This window comes from Mya arenaria, chromosome 5, assembly GCF_026914265.1.
Source record: "Mya arenaria isolate MELC-2E11 chromosome 5, ASM2691426v1".
In the NCBI taxonomy this organism is placed as follows: Eukaryota; Metazoa; Mollusca; class Bivalvia; order Myida; family Myidae; genus Mya; species Mya arenaria.
Window position 1 is genome coordinate 55,311,737 of NC_069126.1, and position 20,657 is coordinate 55,332,393.

Below are 20,657 nucleotides of genomic sequence, written 5' to 3' on the forward strand. Positions count from 1 at the left end.
AATTAACATGTGCAATTCCTTCGTAATATAACAATATTTAATATCAGTCATTGCCATGCCGTTTTATGCTGGTAAAGGGTCATTTAAATAGACACCATTTAGAAATAAAGATGTGTGTTCAACTATTTTATTTCAGAAGATAAGTTTAAGAATTTGAAATATCATGACCAATATTTCATTAACATATCAGCACATTTGTGCAAATATTTTTTGCTTTGCAATTGAAATAAATCCCGTTCATAAAATCAAAGCATTTAAAATAAAAATACTAACGGTTTATTCCTACTTTACAAGCATAATCATCCATTCTTACTGCAATATTAAGTTGATCAGGAAGAACCAAACACTTAACATTTCGTGTTAACCTTATATATTAGTCTTTAGATACTTTCCAATTACATCTAGCATTTGATTCTAATGTTCATTTCTTAGGTAACAAGTACATTAAACTAGTTACATACTTATAAATTTCATTTTACAGTCCATGAGTTTTTTTTATGAAATCTTTGTAAGTACAGTCAATATATATATATATATATTAATCTTGGGATTATGGGGACCGCTGGATTAAGGCGACAATAATATTGGTCTCCTTAATTCAGTCCAGATATTATGAATAAAATTTCAATATAAATGTCCATTGACAGTTAGGTAAATGAATGTTTCTTTATGAAATTATTTCATTGTTTTAAATCGTTTTATCTTTTGATATGAAAACAACATATTCTTAAACTTTTCTATGAGTATATTTGTGTATCCATAAAAATAGCTATTCAGGTGAGCAGGAAAAAATCTTAATGTTGGCCCCAAATAGCTATATACTTAGCATGTTTTATTTGTCTTATTTTAATTAAAGCCAATTGTACACTATCCTGAAATTTAATTCCATAAAAAAAACAGAAACAAGAAAGTCGATGTATCGTGAACCATCATCATCCAAATTTTCCAGTGTACAGAAATATAACCTTCCGAAATATCAGTGCCGAGTGAATAAGATGGGGTTTTTTTGCACCGAAGGAAACAGGAAATGGGCCGAAACTAAGATGTCCTTTTACCAGCAGTTTCTCTGTGTAGATCGGGGATAGGCTGGACCGAAAGTCCCCGCTATTCACAGGTCCGGGAGGCTCATGCTGCAATTGACTGTTGCATTACTTGGATTTTTTTCTTAACTTTACGACACGACCCCTCTACAGTACATTATAGTCAGGTGAAGTAATATTTATTTACAAAAATTGGATAACTTAACAAGTAAATACTGTACTGAGCTTTTGAAACCGATCTACATACTTATAAATCAAAATTGATTTTAAGGTCTACACGGAATAACTCCAAAATTTATGTTAGTTTTGTTTTGACTAATTCGAACTGTATTTAGTCTATCCACACAGAATTTACAAAACCATCAAAAACAACTTTGTAAAAATTCTTTATTTGCCAAATATGACAGACAGGTAAAAAGTTACTATCCATGACCAATAAAAACACTGTTCGAAACTGTGAGTATTCATTTGTCGTTCGTTCAGAAAAGATGCATTGGATTGAGTTCAAATATTGTCATGAATTCAGAGGAAGCCAATAACACAGTGAGCGGTTCACACCCAGGGAACTTCTCAGACGGAACAGCGCATAAGAACTTGTTCATAACAGTTTTCATTTGTATTGAAATTTAGACAAGAAAAGAAAAAACATCATTGCTAGTCTTCTAAAAACAAATCTTTCAGCATTCAAATATTGAATTTGTTAGTTGAACTAAGGTTAATATTTATAAAAGATTGTTTCAGTTGAACCAAACACCACCGAAAATATATGCGGGTATGCATTTAAAATACCAGTTTATATCTTCAAAGCTTCTCATATTTGCACCCCTTTTTCATCTTTTATCATAACATTGGAAAACATTTTCAAAACTGAATCACAAAAAGATAACAAACAAACACGGATAAAACAATATATTTCAGTTGTTTTTTAATTTTTTGTTCATTTTTGCTTGAAATCATTCTGCTTGAATGTGATTTTGTCGCTTAAATTAAAACTTAACACTTCATGAGTATTTGGGGAATGCAAGGGGTCAGATTTTAGATTGCTCAGTATTTTTGGAGCAGTAACTATTGTATTTGATTGTGTACACTGTATATTGTTGTTAAGCTTTCAACCAATTCATTTCGGTAAATATTGGCATAAAAACTACCTTTTGGATGTACACTGGTCATCAAAACCGGCACCGACATACCATAAGACGTTGTGTTTAAAGAATATTCGGGAAAGGGGTATAAAGGTGTCGGCCCACAACGAAATGCTTCCGGGTCGCAGTATCCCTTTAAGTAGGTCTTGAAAGAAACGTTTTTCCCATTCAGGTAGCATTTAATGATGTGGACATTGTATTCTTGCAAGTTTACACATGATTTATATCATATTTGAAGACAATTATGTGGTTTTGAATAATATTTTGCAGTATCTCTTTCTAACATAGATGGATTCAGAAATTCAGTTTAAACATATTTATTTAACAACGATTGTGAACAGGTTATTATAAAATGAATTTTATCAAGGTTTGTTTAATTTGAATTTTATGAAATGCTTAAATTCTTGATCTGTGAACTGTAATCTGCAAATTCAAAACCTGGCTTTAGGAAAAAGGACTCATTTCTTCTGATATTTCAGCCAGTTTGATTGCAATATAAGTTGTATTTATCAATAATTAGGTAAAATTTACATATTTCCATTTCAAAAGGTATTTGTTAATTTGATTGAATTCATGGATAGGTTTATTGAAGAATTTTATGGAAAGCTAATACTTTTCAGTACACATCATGCAAAATAAGAATGTACTGCGTAGGCTGGCTTTGTGAATAAAAACGCAAGGCGGCTATGGTAAGTTGCGTCCAGATATCCTTGGGACATGGGATATCCCCTCGGACATGCAATGCAATTCGTGTTTCGCTGAGCATCCATTTGGGGATTTAGATATGTTACTCCAGCAGAATGTTTAATTTTAATCAATACAAGGCTATTTTGTAAATGAAATCATCTTCATTTTAGACTGTAAACAACATGCTTTTCTAATTGCAGTTGCTGTTTGGGACATTAAAGTTAAGTCAGCAACCATTAACCTGACTGCAAGATTCATCTCTTCCAAAGGATGTCATAGCTTTCCAGGAGAGTGTGCATTAGTTGATTGATTGATTAATTGATTGATCGATCGATCGATCGAGTTTGAATTTGTGTAAGTGAAAAAGTGTGAGACCAAAGCTCAATGACTGATGAGCTGTAAAGGTGTGTGAGTGTGTGCATGCAACTTCACATATTCGCCGTCCTGGTTGTCGTACAGGACCGTCCCCAGACATTCTGCCATGAATGTGAGAGAGTTTAAAGCTATTTCTTATATTCCTGTGTTTTACTTTATTGATGTTTGATTAAATTTACTCCACCGTGTAAATGAGTAACACTTTAAATTTCGGCCTAAATCGTCAAGCTAGAGCTTAGCATATTTTTTTACAAACTGCAAGATTTCTGCCCTTGAAAATATTTGCCCGCCGCCCGCCTCAAGTTTACGCTTTGTTTAGTATTTGATTAGCTTTCTGGTACACTTCTTGTTAGTTTTAGGTCTTTATGAGGCTATTGTTAAGTAACAAGATGCTCTGGGTGTTCACTGGGTAACAAAGGCTGCCTTCTCTTTTCTGAAAAGATATTTTTATTAAATTGTTATGTTGCAGTGGTTTTGAGGCCACACAACCAGCACAGCTCCATGACAGATATACATGTTCGCCATTGGTGTCAATACTCACACAGGCCTCAATTTCAGTGTGGAAATGTCATCTGATACTCAAACCTGCCTTTGTAGAGAGGCGTATTTCTAGCATAGCTAATAAATGATCATTTCAGTACTAGATTATTATCAAAAAAGTGTGGCTGAGGGGGGGGGGGGTGATAACTGTGTGACTGTCACCATGTTTTAAGTGGTCAACCTATTTGATCTAACTAATTAAACGTTATTTGACTTTACATTGAAAAGAATACTCTGAGCATTATGTAAATTAAACTCTTACCTGCAACACTGACGACAACACTATTGCCACTGTTGATTTTCCCATTTTTTTGACATGTAAAGTTGTCGTTATGATAATCCCGTGTTACATTTAAAATAGTCAGCGTGTGACAGGTGTAGGTGAAAAGATTTTCGTTGAGACCAGTCTCAAATATTGAACATGGTTCGGATGATTGAATTATTATATCATATTTCCTTGACGAATTGTTTCCATTGTTTGTCCATGTTATTGCGTACAGATGCTCATTTCCAGTATATGTGCAGGTAAATGTTAGTGATGACCCCTCCGGAACAGTCGCTGCTGATGAACTTATTATAACGGAACCACCAGCACCTGCAAAGAAACAAGATGAATTTTAGCAATATATTATTTAAGTTCATAAAAACTATTTAGGCAATATATGTTAAAAAATTTAATTTCATTGGTACTGCACAAATATTACGGTCAACACTGACGAAACCATGTGAAGTTGGTATAAAAACGAGATAGTTTATAAACAAACTATCATAAACAGTTTGCTTTTACACAATTTCAAATTTATGGGAGTATGTTTGTGTTGTATATCGCATGCAAAAACGCTGCAACTAAGAACATTCTTTCTTTATTGCGGCAGCATAAATATCGGATATATGAAATATGAGTTATCTTTCAGAAATTTCTGTAGTATTATATATAAGAGAATAAGTCAGGTTTGTTTTAAAGGTATCAAGTGTTTCTATGTCGAAGGAATTTACACACTTATCTGGATTACTTTTCACAAATAGCGTACTGGATGTAACTCCTGCATCATCATAAGTAACTTCATAGTTTTTGTCCTCATCATCATTACTTAAAACATTCAAACCCCGAAATCAACATTCTAAATGTCGATGAATATCCGGCAAGAGTGACTCCAAATCGAGAACAGAAAACTAATTAACAATATATAAACATGACTTCCTTGAGGTGGGAATGCATTTTGATAACTAGAGGGAACCCTAAGCTTCAGTGTCGGTTGGTTTGCTGAAGGTCGCCGAGTAGTTACGAGATGCACTGTCCCCGCTAATAAAGCTAATAGAGAGAAAGAACAGCACAACATGTACGTGTAATTATACGTTTAGCTCGGCATAAATAATGAAGATGCATAGCGGGTTAATAGTCGTTTGCAAACTATCATCTTAAACATGAATGAGTCATTTCGCTAATTCTGGAATAAAAAAATATATTCTCGTACTTGTTATTCTTGAATTGTATAATTTTACTATACCAGGATGACATAATGAACATACAGTATCTCACACGTAAACTTTCCCGTACGGGTTGTGTTTCGCAACTTCACTATCATTTATCTTAATATACCAAACAATACTCTAGCCTTCTATTTTCATGTGATAACCGCAATAATTCAAACGTCAAAACATGATTCTGTAAAAAAAATTCTTAAAATGTCAAGACAAGCATGAAAACATAAATAGACACTATTTATGCACATTTTAAACAAAGCATTATGACTATATTGTCAGTGACGTCATGGGGAGACAAAGCGACAGCAAAAACAAAAGCCATTAGACACTCCAGATTGTTCCCCGTTGTAATTTTAGTTTAGTTTGTATACTAGAGTAAAACGAGTATAATAATGCTAAATTCGAGTTGATATCCCGCACGAAACTTCGGAAGGAACCATTAATTATATTGTTCTACAAGTCTTTTGTCCCAATATCTAAGTTTGACGATCGAATTGAACGTCAAAATCGCTGCAGATCTAAATAAGGCACCGTTGATATCGTCCTACTCAGGCAGACCTTACACTGTGAAGTAATAATATTTTTAAAACAAAGAAGTGCGCCGTTTTTTGTATAACTGAGAGAGTAAAATGAATTGACAAAATAGTATTTAAACCATGTGAAAAGCTATTTAAAGAAAATAAAACACTTAGGTATATCTCGGAATAAATTGTGATACCAATCTATCCACAAATACTAAGATTTTGGATTTTAGGGCTAAGTTACCAGGCATTTATATGAGCATTGTAAGTAAAGAGATATAGTTAAAGCCACTTAACATAACGTACAACAAACAATTTATAAATCCAGGGTTATAGCAAATGCCTTGTGTGGATGCGAAGCAGTTTATTGTTGTTCGGGCCCGTACCTTGTGCCCCTAAACAGGGAATATTTTAAATGTTCGACTGTGTAGGTTTTAATGCAGTTACCTAACAAGAAAAAAAGACTCATTGGGTTTTTGAATGTTGATATACAATCCTTTCGATTTGTACCCGAAGTGTTACGCATATTGCAGATATACGATTTTCTGGGTATTTTAGATCATTAAACAAGTGCTAGAAAGTCCGTTTCAATAAATCACCACTAAAAAGATACATGGAGCGTAAATGTTATGCAAATAAGCACAACCACTTTCATTTAATTGCCATGATTGCAGTTGATCCGAGAACGAGGATCTTGAGAATTTTTCTGTAGGCGTTCTCAAATGTCCGTTGTATGCGTCGCTCTTCTCGGTGGCATAGAACCTTGAATATATGGGCACATATTCGCACCTGCAATAAGTGCAGTTTACTCTATGAAAAAGTGAACACAAGCCTTGTTTGTGCAAAGCAAATAAAACGAATTTTTCAGCTACTGGTTTGGCATTACGGGCTTTGGACTGTTTTCAATATTATGCTTATATTAGTGCTGACCAAGCTAATATGACGATTAGATTAGCTTTACGTACGAACCATTATCAATTACGTCCAATGAATTATGTACACTAGGATGCATTTCAAAAATTATGTGAAAAACTAAAGAAACAAGCTTAGTAGTCAAAAGTTGATACATAAATCCTGTTTAATGGCACAGGGTAAACGCCAAAGACATAGAACACAACAGCAAAAAATCACAAACAAGAAACATGGAACAACAGCACAAAACTCCACAAAAGCACAGTGCATATATACTATATAAAACCAAAACTAGGTATGTTTATCAAGGACTGTTAGGTACCGCCTTAGAACGGTCAGTAAAATGTAAATGTACTGGGGGTTTAAACCAATTTACGTGCACAATCCTCACTCCGAACAGTCCTGAATAAAGAAGAAACGTAAAAGATAAATCGTATTAAAGTATGAATTAACTTGAGGAAACTTAATAATAAATAATAAAACAAATAATAATAAACTAATAGTAAACCCCAAGTACTTGATTGATAAGGGATCTATCAGTAGACGGAGAAATGCAATTCATAGTACCTAATGCATAAAACTTTTCAAAGATACGATGCAGTCATTGTTTGAAATTATGATCATCACACACAGTCTGTCTTAAAACATAAAAAGTTTAAAACTGTGTGATCATAGAATTTTATAATAAAAAGCATCATTGAACTAAAACTGGGAACAAATAAAGAAAACATAATAACAAATAAAAGCGACATATATTAGCTAATATTTTCTTCAAAATGATTACCTATGTTAAATATTTGAAGAAAATGACGTCACATGCCAAAACCATTCCGAGCCAGCCAAAGAGGGTTTTAACGATAACATGAATCCGCAAAATTTTCATAAAATCAAAGGACTGAAAGCTTAGTTACGTAAGGATGCTATATTCAACCCTATATTTTGTTTCAGGAATTCATTTTCAAAAACTAGAAGAAAGTACTCTTCAAAGTATTGCCTTTACATGACCGGTTTAAATAAAATCCAAGCAAGTCATTGTGTCTATCTGCCCAACTACCTGCTGGACACATTTTAATTTTACGAATTCTCTTCACAATATCACCATAAAAATCGAGATTAACAATGCTTTTAGCAATCAGTGATTTAAGACTACTATTGTACTTTTATATAATATTATAATGACCATTAAGAATAAATCGTGATTTATACAGATTTTTATGCATTTTACGTATGTGTATGGTAGGAATGTTTTTATGATCATCATTCAACACAACTTGAAATTTAACATTATAATCAATATGATTTTAATGACACTTCACTCATCGAGTTGGCTAGGAACGTAAGTTCTAGAAGATTGTAACTCTTCAATGATAGTATTAACATAATAAAAACGTCAACTATGACTACATTATTAGCTGCTTTGTCAGCTGATACAAATATCAGTTTTTTATGTACATATTTGATATCCATTATCAGCTTTGGAGTTATCGAAATAGACTTTGGGGAAAAGGCCAATTGATTATTGTTGAAAAACTCTATTTTCTTATATATTATGTATAAGTGCCTGACTCTACTATTATATTAGTTTTTATTTTGATATCAAATTGTAATCTCAATAGATTTTTCATTATGTGATATATAAAAAAGCCATACAAGTTAAAGATGCACTATTACTCCCAAATATGATTTACCATATTTAGTACAATTATTTTAATTTACCAAGAATGATAAATCAATGTAAAAAAAAGGTTCTTACGAAGGAAAAGTGCCTAATTTGAAAGAAAGGTACATAAAACACATATCTACATTATAAGACAATAGTAGATCACAGTAAATATTTAAGCATTCACCAATCATTTAATATTTTTGCGTTTTCAGTTATTAAAAACACGGTTATAAAGTTGTTGTCAGTAATTAGTATTTTCCATAAATGCATAATTTAGTAAGAAGTTAAAGATTTATCAATCAAAAGTTGTGTTTGTTATACATGTATAAGTATTGATTTTGAATAAGAGTGTCACTTTAATTATGTTGTATGCATTACATACTGTGTAACAAGATTGTTTCATGTTTTATTTACATATACTTTGAAACGTCTTGTTGCGTGCCCGTGAGGCAATTTAACTTGGTAGTTGCGACCGTATTAATTGTTTGTTATTTGCCGTTTTAACTGAACTTTTAAAAAACAACGAGACAAAAATCACGTTACAGTTTATTGCTGCAAATGATTATAATACTGGTGGAATATGTTAAATATCAAGAATGACAAAACCTGAACCACTGTGGTTCGAGATTAAATAATGAGTCACCAACGACATTTGTTAACTCAAAGAAGACGAACGTTTCTTTTCTAATACAATTGCGGAAATTAGTACTGTATAAAGATCAATATACTCTTGGATTTTCTGTTGATTCTCAGCATTACAGTGTTTAGCATACCATGCATAAACGTTTATATTAAAGTGTATAATGTGTAAATTTAGATGTCATCGGTTAGATGAATGTCCGAAAATTAACCCTTTAAGCTTTACAGTAAGAGCGCTTGAGCTGGAATGACACAACAAAGACTCTTCGACCCCAAAGCAGACCCTGAGGTCGACCAAAACTTCTATGTGAACGATCTTAGGATTATGTGAACTCGGACGACCCAAATGACCTTTCGAAGAGAACCAAGATGGCGGCCATCGAAAATGTAAACAACCAAATTGTTAGAATTTAGTCTAATGGATTACTGGTATAAAACAATAAAATGCACAAACTTATATTAAATGTTAATGTAAATCAGGATATGAAAGTGGATGTGATCATCTGACAAAAATCAATAATTTATGGATGAATTGTAACTGAAAAGGAATTCAGGTAAAATGACAACTGCTATGTTTATTCACATAGTTCTACCATGCATATAAATAACAACAAAATGAAATTACTTAATGCTTACCGGAATGTCCAGCAAATGAATTTTGCAGTTAAAAACTTGGAAATTGGTGAAGGCAATAAGTTAAATTTTACAGCCTGTTTGTCAGTATTTAAAAAGGCAGATTTGTATCAATTGCTATTGCCATCACCAGTTTGAAACATTACAATGGATATGTTAAGTACCTGTTTTGTTGATAGATTAAATGGCACAATAATACACAAGGAAAAGTTAAGGCTCATAATTACACCCTCGACAGAGAGGCTAAGTTTCTGCTGCAGTTATAGTTATTCAGAACTTAGACAGACTTTAAAGAACACAACAACTGTAACGTACAAATTCAGATAATAACGGCCAATGTCCATCATACCTAGTCACGTAACTCAAATACAATAGGTTTAAATGTGTATTCACTATTAAAACATAAATTAATAAAAGTCCTTTGTTTCACTTATATAATGTCTATCATACACTAAATACATTTTAGCCGAAAAAAATAAAACTTAACACCGGTAGTGTAATATTTAAAGTTGATAGGACGGGCAGGAGCAGGAGGTCGTTCAGTTCAGCTTCGGACAGGTGGCTGTCGAGTCGTTTATCAAGCAGTAGGGTATGAATAGATGCGACTTCAGAATTTGGTGTCGTCAGCGGAGGGGTTGCTTGACGTGGGGTATTTGAGCTGAGGTTATTCCTGTGAGTTGAGACACGTATGCCAAGAGTTGGTTGTTGTTGTATTCTCTTGTGCTCAATGGTAGCTTAGGAAAGTCGTGTTCACACCGGTTGAAAATGTAGGTGGTACTTGTTAGAAAGAATATGTTGGGTGTGGCCGAATTATACGGGGTGGTTTTTGAAGAGGGGAGTTAGGCTGGATGAACGGCATTGGAGAATGTTTAGTGGGAAGAATGTTTCTCACCGTGGTGGTGTTAGTAGTTTATACTCCGGGTCCCGGCGTGAGCACATTGAAGGGTCCCAGAGTGACAGTTCAACCACCGCACACCTATCCTGGGCGGTGAACCAGTACTAGGTGCTTTCACTTCTGCAAGGAACTGACAACTTCTGTACATGCCAGAGGCAGTGGTACAGTGCAAATGGTCGTAGAAAGAATTTCATAACCAATCACAACAGAAGTGACCTGGTCCGCCCGGGAATCGAACCCTGGTTTTCCGATTAACAATCCAACGCTCTACCGACTGAGCTCACCGGGCGGACTCATGTTTCTCACCGGCGACTCTCAACTGTTTAAATAACCACTGTGCTGACAAAGCATGATTGATGGCACCACCGAAGAGCTCAATGCGCCAGGCTGAACTGATGTTGGAGGCTTCGGCTGCGCACATGGTACCTGCGATGATGTTTGCCTTTTGCGTAATGGCTGCACCTCTAAGAGCCAGTTGAGCAGAGACGGCTCTTCCTGGTCTGCAACTAAACCGTCATTGTCTTGATCAATCGGGGTCACGTCTCTTTGAGTTACGAAGTATGGGTTTTGTGACTTTATTAATGCCCTGGAGTATGTTTTTCTTTCTAGAAATGGCACTTAAATGACAGGTTTCCATATGACCAAGGAAAACTTTCCTGTCCTCGGTCTTGAACTTGCAAAATGTGCAGAAGTAAGGCACTATATTCTTTGGCACGTGTTCTTTGAAGACGTGGCCAGAGCCGCTACCCCTCCTGTTTACTTTGCCTTTAAGACGGTCGCGCTAAGTAAAAGTAGCCAGTTTCGTGGTTCTGCTGTAACGAGTTCGGGGACGGTCAACGCGGCTTATGATCACGCTATGCCTTTGCGGCGGTCGACTTAACCCATGTCGGCGCCCGTTGTCCCAAGTGCTGCTTCAGCTTATTATGGTGGTTCACCTTAGTTGCACCCGTCAAGTTGAATTGTGAAATTGATGCACGACACTTTTCCCATGATCGTGGAAAAACGGTCGTGCGTCAATTCGCTCTTTCTAACTTGGGGGTTACACCTGTCTGCCTACTCTTACGTTAAACCGGACGATGTCTCAACGAATGTATTGTTTAAAAGACAACCGGGCATCATATATCTCTTTGCTTCGAGCTGCACTTCTCTGAAGTTGCTCCCTCGCCATTGTATGTGCTCGTCGCAACTGTGCTTGCATCTCGAGAACGAAGTCGACTTCAATGTAATCTGCACTCTCCTCGAGCCTTACATGAACAAACATGACATGACTTGGGAGACGTGTTTCTCTATCAATCATGATTAAGTTTGGCGAAAGTCTAGTTGCTTCATGTGGAGTTGAGCGGTAAGCTCCAGCAGGCACGTCGATGTGTAGGTCCTACTCGCCTTGCTCTTCGGCAAGTTAAAACCTTACCATTTTAAGAAGAGACCGGTTAAACCGTTCCATTTGGCCGTTACACAGTGGATTTCGAGCATTTGTTCTATCTCGAGCAAGTCACATAGCTTCTTTATAAGTTTGCATTCAAAAGCATCCCCTTGGTCACTGTGTAATGCCAATGACATCCCCATCTGCTAAGTATGGTGTTAAGCAGCACATTGGCACATGTTTCTCGGCTGTCTGTTTTGGCAAGGCAACTACCTCAACATATTTTATGAATAGATCTGTGACCACCGGTACATACCGGTTATTCAGTTCTGTGACCGGAAATTGGTCAAGCGTAATACAGTGCGAGGATGTCCATTGGGATACGAACGCCTATATGGCGAAGAGCAGCACGTAGGTGTTTCTAGTCTTGCTGTCAGACTCGTCAATGTCACAGTCTTCCACGTGCATAGACAAATCGATCTTAAGGCAAAACCAATAGTAACATTGCAATATTAGATGCTTAGTCCTCTTCATTCCCCGGTGTCCGGCTGTCAAAGCGTCATGCGTTTGCCAGACCACTTCCGGTCGGCTCGAGCAGGGCACAACAAGCTGCAACAACTGGTCATTACAGTCCTTTCGCGTAAGCCTTCTGTAAAGTGCAACCGAGTGCGTTTCCAGGTTATCCCAAATCAGCCATTAGTGGTGCATTTGTGGGCTTGCAGTAAGCATTTTGCTCTGTGGTGGTTTCCTCCCCTCATGTTTGGCCTCCAGTATAGGTTCGATATGGCTGTCCTCTAGTTGCAAAGCGGCTACGTTTTCATTACTCATGGCGGCCGCCCGTAGCAAAGTATGATCCTCGACTTTCCTACGTTAATTTTCAATACCTTTTGAGTACTCGGCTCTTGGTCATCTGGGTGACTTGTTGCTCTTACAACAACATCGGTCTGGTCTTCATGGGGCGTATGCTTGGTACCTTCCTTTTGACTGTCACTTAAGAGTTCCTCACCCATTTGACTTCTTAGTGTCGTGAGCTCTGACCATCGGAGGCAATTTTGACATGGTCCAAACTTGTGAGGTTCAATCATGTCAACTTCCGGACAACTGCAATCTTTGTGCGTATCGCATCACGAGATTGGATTGCAATTCTCCATCTTTTTCCCCGCACGGTACTCTATTGTAAAGACATACTAGGCATGTATCTCTATCCAACTTGCGATATTACCGCTTGGCTCTTTTAGATTAAATAGCCATGCCTGGTGGTCAGTCCACAAAGCGCCTACCGAGCAGGTACTGTTGAAAATATAGTATGAAAAACATCACTGTCAAAAGCTCTTCCTCAGTCATACAGTAATTACGCTCCGCTTTAATTGTGGCGCGTCGAGCATACGCAATTACCCGCTGTATTTGGGACAGTATCTTTCACGAACCTACGGCAGTACGACCTCGTTACCACAAAATGTTCAACCCGCTTCTGTTGCTCAGTTTGCGGCCACCCTTTGATCTTGGCTATTTTAAATGGGCCAGGCTTTACTTCTTTTGCACTCACAATGTGGCACAGGAAGCGGCTTTTCGTCTGAATGAGGTTTCACTTTTCGGGTTTTAACTTAAGGGCGGTCTCCCTGATACGCGAAAGCACATCTTCTAGCCTAACCTAAATGTTGTTCGAGCTCAGACCCAAACACGACAATATCGCCAAAATAGACGTAAAAACGTTTCTCATTAAAGCCCTTGGAGGACAGGTTTGATGGTTCTCTGAAACGTACTAGCTGCGTTGTCCGAATCGTTGACCATCGCATACTGTCTGAATTTACAGGCGAAGGCGCTCTTTGAAAATCTGCCAGGACTACTAAAATACTGCGAGCCGAGTGCTCTGATAAAAGGGTTTCGCCAATGTCCAAATCATCCTTGGAAAATGAATCGCCAAATTTGGCCAATATACTTGCAGCAGCCTCCGTTTCTGCGGTACTTTCTATGGAGCTGTTTAGCAGCGAAATCAATTGGGAGGAGACCTCATAAGTTGCTATTGGTGTAGTATTGCTATAAGCCCGTGCCTTGGTATATTCAACAATCGATGCAGTGTTCACTCTGCGTGCAGCAACAACGTTTTCAATCTCTTGTTCATGTTCTACCTGAGAAAGCACTGTAACTACTCTTTCAATTATCTATGTCACGCTAATCTCAGCATCCTGTTTATGTCACTTCCGCCGGATATGGGTTAAGGATGCGATTCTTACATGTAGGCGCATTGTTAGGGTTACCCACGTTGATGCCCTTTGCAGGGAATATTTCTCTTTAAATGCCTATGTAGGATCAACTGCGTAATCGGCCGAAATGTCTTTATCAGCTGCTTCAAACCTCTCGATTGACATTGACAACCACCTCTGTTTGACCGGGTAATGTCATATCGTCTGCTACCACAATACGTCTTGCTTTGCCTCTCGATCTGAAACACAGAAACACTTACGACTTAACAAGATATGTGCAGGCTGACCGTTACGTTCCTTAAGGATGTCATACCCAAACAGCGCATCGTCCTCGAGGACTACTGCATATGCCTCAATGGTCTCACCATGCTGATGGTTCTTGCGCAGCAAACTCTTTGGTTGTCTCTTTCACTCTGAAGAGTCTTAGGTCCCGGTAGTCGTGCAACACCGCGGGGGGTAACAACGTGAACGCAAACTGATCGGCTTGCCCCTCTAAACGATGCAACAGCTGGTCCAGCCCCATCTCATTACCCCAGGCCAGCTACGGTCTCGAAACAGGGTGATACACACTCTCCACTCCTCTTACCGTGAAATGGCGGCACATTAACTTGATCCCTAGGTCTGGGCCTAATACAATTTACAAAGGAGTGTAATTTAAATCAGAATTATTCTGGTAATACGCTTGCGAACTTTGAAGAAATTCCCCACTACGCCAGGTATTTTGTTGCCTCTGGTTATTAGCATATGAATTCGCGTTGAGTTTTGGCCTGGTTGCCTGCAGTGTTGGCTCTGCTCATGAAAGGGCGGCTGCTTGCTGATAGGCGGGGGCCACTGGCTGCATCAGTCGGCGATGTAACTGCCCTGTAGTCACTGCTGACTGTAAGAGCACTTGAGCTGTCATTTCACAAAAACAAATATTCGACCTAAAAACAGACGCTGAGGTCGACTAAACCAGGTTCGATCTCCAAAGGTCGACCAAAAGTTCTGGTCGACCGATCTTAGAATTGTGTGACCTCGGTCGACCCAAATGACCTTTCTAAGAAAACAATATGGCGGCCAAATGTAAACAACCAAATAGTTAGAATTCAGCCTAATGGATTACTGGTACAAAACAATTAAATGCACAAACTGACATTAAATGTTAATGTAAATCAAGATATGAAAGCGGTTGTAATCATCTGACATAAATCAATAATTTATGGATGAACAATATTACTCAACAGGAGTTCAGGTAAAATGACAACTGCTATGTTAATTCACATAATTCTAACATGCATATTAATAACAATAAAATCAAATGATTAAATGAATACCGGAATGTCCAGCAAATTAATTTTGAAATTAAAAGACTCGGAAAATGGTGAGTTTATTAGTTAAATTTCACAGTCTGTTTGTCAATATTTAAAAAGGCATATTTGTATCAATTATTTTTTTTCCTCACCTGTTTGAAACACACAAGTTTAAAAGCTCACAACGGATTTGGTAAGTACCTATTTTGTTGATAGTTAAATGTCACAATAATACACAAGGAAAAGCTTGGGAGTATCAGTATATTTGTGTATACTTGTATATTATTTGTATAAGTTGCATGTCCATTTGTTACGATCTCAGTTCATTGATGATAAGACATATCCATCTAATGTGATGTGTTGATTGTCCCTATGTCATGTCAGATACTCAATAGTGTGAGTATGCTACTGGTCTCTTGAACACTACCACATTTTCAGTCCAAAGTAGCAAGTGCACTGGTTACATAGAGTTCAAATCTTTACGCTTTTAAACATCCCAAAGACCTTGACAATTTAACTAAAACTCAAAAGAGTTCATCAACTGACGATAACTAATGTACTATATAGTTTAAGGACCCCACAATAAGTTTTTGAAAGCAACTGATCTAAAACAATTGAAATATAGTACATTGATATGATTAAAATATGCACATTTAATGTTAGAGGTTTAGGCAATGTCAAAAAGAGAGCACAGATTTTAAATTGGTTAAAACAGCATAATTATGATATATGTCTTTTACAAGAATTACATTGTACAAGTTCTGATCCAACCGTATGACAAAGAGAATGGGGCAATAATATTTATTTAAGCGGCAAAAGTTCAAATAATCAAGGAGTAGGCATCTTGTTAAATAGAGATTTTGAGATAATAGAACGAATTAGTAATTGGAAGATGACAATATCTAAAGTTAAAAATCCAAGAAAAAAGTGTTTTATTTTAAATGTATATGGACCAAATAATGACGATGACGATTTCTTTAAAATAATACAACATTTTGTTAACGATAAAGAAGATGAAACCATGATTATTGGAGGTGATTTTAATATAGTAATTGATGTTGAAAAAGATAAAAAGAACAGTCACAATAAAAGACATTGTAAAAGCAGAGATATAATACAAAATTTAATCAATAATTATAATATAAAAGATGTGTGGCGGTTAAATAACCCAGAGATTCGCCATTTTGCTTGGCATTCAAACCACAGGCCTCCTTTATTTTGCAGGTTGGACTATTTTTTGGTCTCTTCAAATATTTTAAATTGCATCTCGAAATGTAAATTATCTACTGGTCTAGGGTCAGACCACTCAATAGTATATTTTGAAATTAACTTTTTATCTGAACCACGTTGTCTAGGATATTTCAAAATAAATAATTCAGTTTTACTTGTTGATAAATATCAAAAAGAAATTAAAATAAATATTAGCGAACTCGTTGAATTTAATAAAGAAGCTAATCCTAACGTACTATGGGAAATAATTTTACGGTACTATCAGAAATGCTACTATTAAATATTGTTCTTTCAAAAAGAAAACAGAAGCTTTAGAAAAAACATAGTTGATTAATGATATTGAAGAACTTAAACTTTCAATAAGTAACACTGATATGGACTATACTACTTTAGATACTCTTAATGAAATGAAAAATCGTTTAGAAGAAATACACCGAATTAAAACACAGGGTTTATATGTAAGGTCTAAGGCAGCTCAAATTGATGGTATTGATTAAATCTCAAAATATTTGTCAAATTTAGAGATAAAAAGAAGTGAAACAAAAACTACAACATGTCTATCTGTCAATGGAAGGGAAATTACAAAAACTAAAGATATACTAAAACAGACAAACCTTTTTTACAGTAAACTCTATAAACATGATTATATTGATGTTAACTGAATGACACACAGAAATAATCATGTGAAGGTTTATTGACGGAAAATGAATGTGCAACAGCCCTTTTAGATATGCAAAATAACAAGAGCCCAGGATTAGTTGGAATAACAACTGAGTTTTATAAAATATTTTGGCAGGATCTTAAAGTTTACCTTTATCAATTACTCTTTCGAAAACAAAAATTTAACTGACCTTCAAAAGCAAGGTATTATTAACCTTCTTCCTAAAAAAGACAAAGATCTAACATAATTTAATCACTGGAGACCAATTTCTCTTCTTAACATTGACTACAAAATAGCTACAACGGCAATAGCAAACCGTATACAAATGTGTTGCCTTTTATTATACATAGATCTCAAATTGGCGTTGTTAACAGCAGATACATAGGTGAAAACATTAGGCTTCTCTATGAGACGATCGATAATTTTAACGAAAATAACAATCCAGGACTGCTATTCTTCGCAGTCTTTGAAAAAGCTTTTGACAGTTTAAATCACACTTTTTTAAGTAAGACCCTTGATTTCTTCAGTTTGATTTGGCAGTTCACTAAAACAATGGATTTTTATGTCTTAAAATGGAATTAAAGTTGTGTTTCGAATAATGGTAACCTATCTGATTTCTTCGACATTGAAAGAGGTGTACGACAAGGCTGTCCACTATCCCCTTACCTTTTCATTATATCTATAGAAATGTAATCCATTGCCGTACGATCAAACAACTCAATTAAAGGTAAAACTAACTGTAGCAAATGAAGATTTAAAAAAAATACAATCTTTGCCGATGACGCAACGTAAATCACTGACGGCACAAAATAGTCATTTGAAAAACTTGTAGAAACTATTGACAAATTTAGTAGTATATCTGGTCTAAAACTAAACATAAAGAAATATATCATTCTTAGAATTTGTTCTTTAAAAGACACTAATGTTGTGTATTGCAACCGCAACAATTTTACATGGACATCTGATAACGCATTCGCTCTCGGAACGATATTTACAAATGAAAAACACAAAACCTTTGATCTTAAATTTTCCCCCAAACTACGTGAATTATACTCCTGCTTAGATAGACGGAGGAAACACAACCTTTCATTACTTGGCGGTGCCTTTCATTAAGACATACGCGTTGCCAAAGATAATCTATCCATTGGCTGTCCTTCAAAACCCACCAGATAATATCCTTAAAGTACTTAATCAAAAACTGTTTAATTTTATTTGGGATTGAAAACCTGATAAAATATCTAGACACACATTAATTTATAATTATGAAGATTATAAGCAGGCTGGTTAACACGTCTATTAGATGAAAACAATGAAGGCGACTGGAAAAAGTATTATTTACAAGAATTTCAGGAACACGGAAGTAAAATATTGCTCGAATCAAATTTAAAAGAAAACGATGTCACAAGCATAATAAAGAATACTTTTCTGATAGATATACTTTTAGGTTGGACATCGATAAATTTTTACCAAAATCCGAAATCTATTCCGAAACAAATGATTTGGAATAACTCGTTTATTAAACTAAATAGCAAGCTGGCTTTTTTAAGACCTGGTTTTTGCGAGGAATTAAGTATATTGAAAACCTCTATGATTTTAGAAGACACAGATTTAATGATTTCTGGCAATTTAGAAATTTATATGATATACACCCTTTAGAATTTTTAAACTTCCATGCTTTAATTTCTTGCATTCCAACTAACTGGAATGACAAACTTAAAAATATTGATATGCATACCATTACACAACCGCTTACAAATAATCTACTACTTGACAGAATTCAAAGAATAAAGAAAAAGAACAGACTTTAATATATTTGAAAACTACATAAGCAAGCATGAAGGCCAAATAGTCAACAAACCAGAAGTAAAATGGGAAAATGAATTCCTGCTTTTAGAATGGAAAAATATATATCTAAACTGTTTTTATTGCACTATCGAAAACAGATTAAGGAGCTTTCAGTATAAATATATTAAGAGGATTTTGCCAGTAAACAAATTGTTGTTTAAATATAAACTCGCAAATTCAAACCTCTGCGGTTTCTGCAATATGTATATTGAGGATATAATTCATCTTTACTGGGTGTGTTACAAAGTACAATATTTCTGGTCAAAATTAAAAGTATTCCTTGACACAATATTCAAACTGAAATAACATTCATAAATATATCTTTTGGAATTATAGAGAAACAGACTCCGAGAGTGATGCTTATCAATTTTATTTCCTATTATTAAAATTAATATTCATAAATGTAAACTTGTAAACGATATTCCAGCTTTTGAAAGCTTTGTCATATATCTCAAACAACGAAAACAAATATAAATATGTTTGGTAGAATCTAAGGGCAAAATACAGCTACATGACCTAAAATGTTACCAAATCAATATAAATTGAAATTAATTTTAAAGGCTACCGTACATGTTTTATTACATGTTTTATTATTTTTCTTACATCTCTTACTTCATTTAATTTTTATTTTCTTATTTAATTATAAAAAAAAATATGTTCGCCCTTTTTTACAAAACTTTATTTTTCATTAGGTATTTAAACGAAAATCAAACATGTTCATCTCATGTGCAACATATACCAATATTAATATTGGAGTTATATCTATATAATAGACAACCCTAAACTTACTTTTATTGATATCAAATATATGATATTGTAAAATGTATGTTATGCATGATACCGGAATAAAAGTTTATCACAAAAAAAATGAAATGTAGTAAAGGTCTCCATGACGTTGACATTTGATTTTTCAACCCAAAAGAGATCATTATTGACCGCGGCCAATGAGTGTACAGTGTTTTTGGAGTCTACAATTATTATTGACAAGAAACTGATCGGGAACTGTTTTTCTAGTAAAAATCATGATGATAATGACCTTAGTCCTGCTGACCCCATCTTTAACTAATTGTTTTTTAATTGTTTGCGTTAAAAATTACTAATCATTTAATCTGTTTCCATTTTCAAGTTATATTCCATTGTCTAAAATTAAAACAAAACTGTTTTTACAGACACAACTAAAATGTGTAACCATAGTAGGTTTTCTTATATTAAGAGTATATAAATTGTGAATACAACTGTTGTTTTCGGTTAACGCCTAATGATGTATTTGACTTTTAACGAATTCATCATAGCATAATAACAAAAGAAGAACAAACTTTCATAAGGATTTAAGGACGGTTTGTTTGACATTATAGGCACGACAATTATCTAAAAGGGTCTTTCTTCCAGACCTAAAGATTGTCATTGTAGAAATAGTTTGTAAAGGCTGAAATTAAAACACAAATTGATATTTTTCAAAGCCAATATTCAGAAATGTATTTCATATGATATCAGCCAGATTGAAGAAAACACATATACAATAAAGAAAAATCC

The 20,657-nt window shown here is 35.2% G+C and overlaps 1 long non-coding RNA gene across 1 annotated transcript in view; it reads right to left on the bottom strand.

The window, feature by feature from the left end:
• Nucleotides 1-1,097: 1,097 nt before the first annotated feature.
• Nucleotides 1,098-20,657, bottom strand: part of LOC128235128 (uncharacterized) — a 52,490-nt gene continuing 32,930 nt past the window's right edge. The window contains exons 3-4 of the long non-coding RNA XR_008261134.1: nucleotides 4,047-4,379; nucleotides 1,098-3,677 (exon numbers count right to left, since the gene is read on the bottom strand). This is a non-coding gene — a long non-coding RNA (uncharacterized LOC128235128). The remainder of the gene's footprint in view (nucleotides 3,678-4,046; nucleotides 4,380-20,657) is intronic.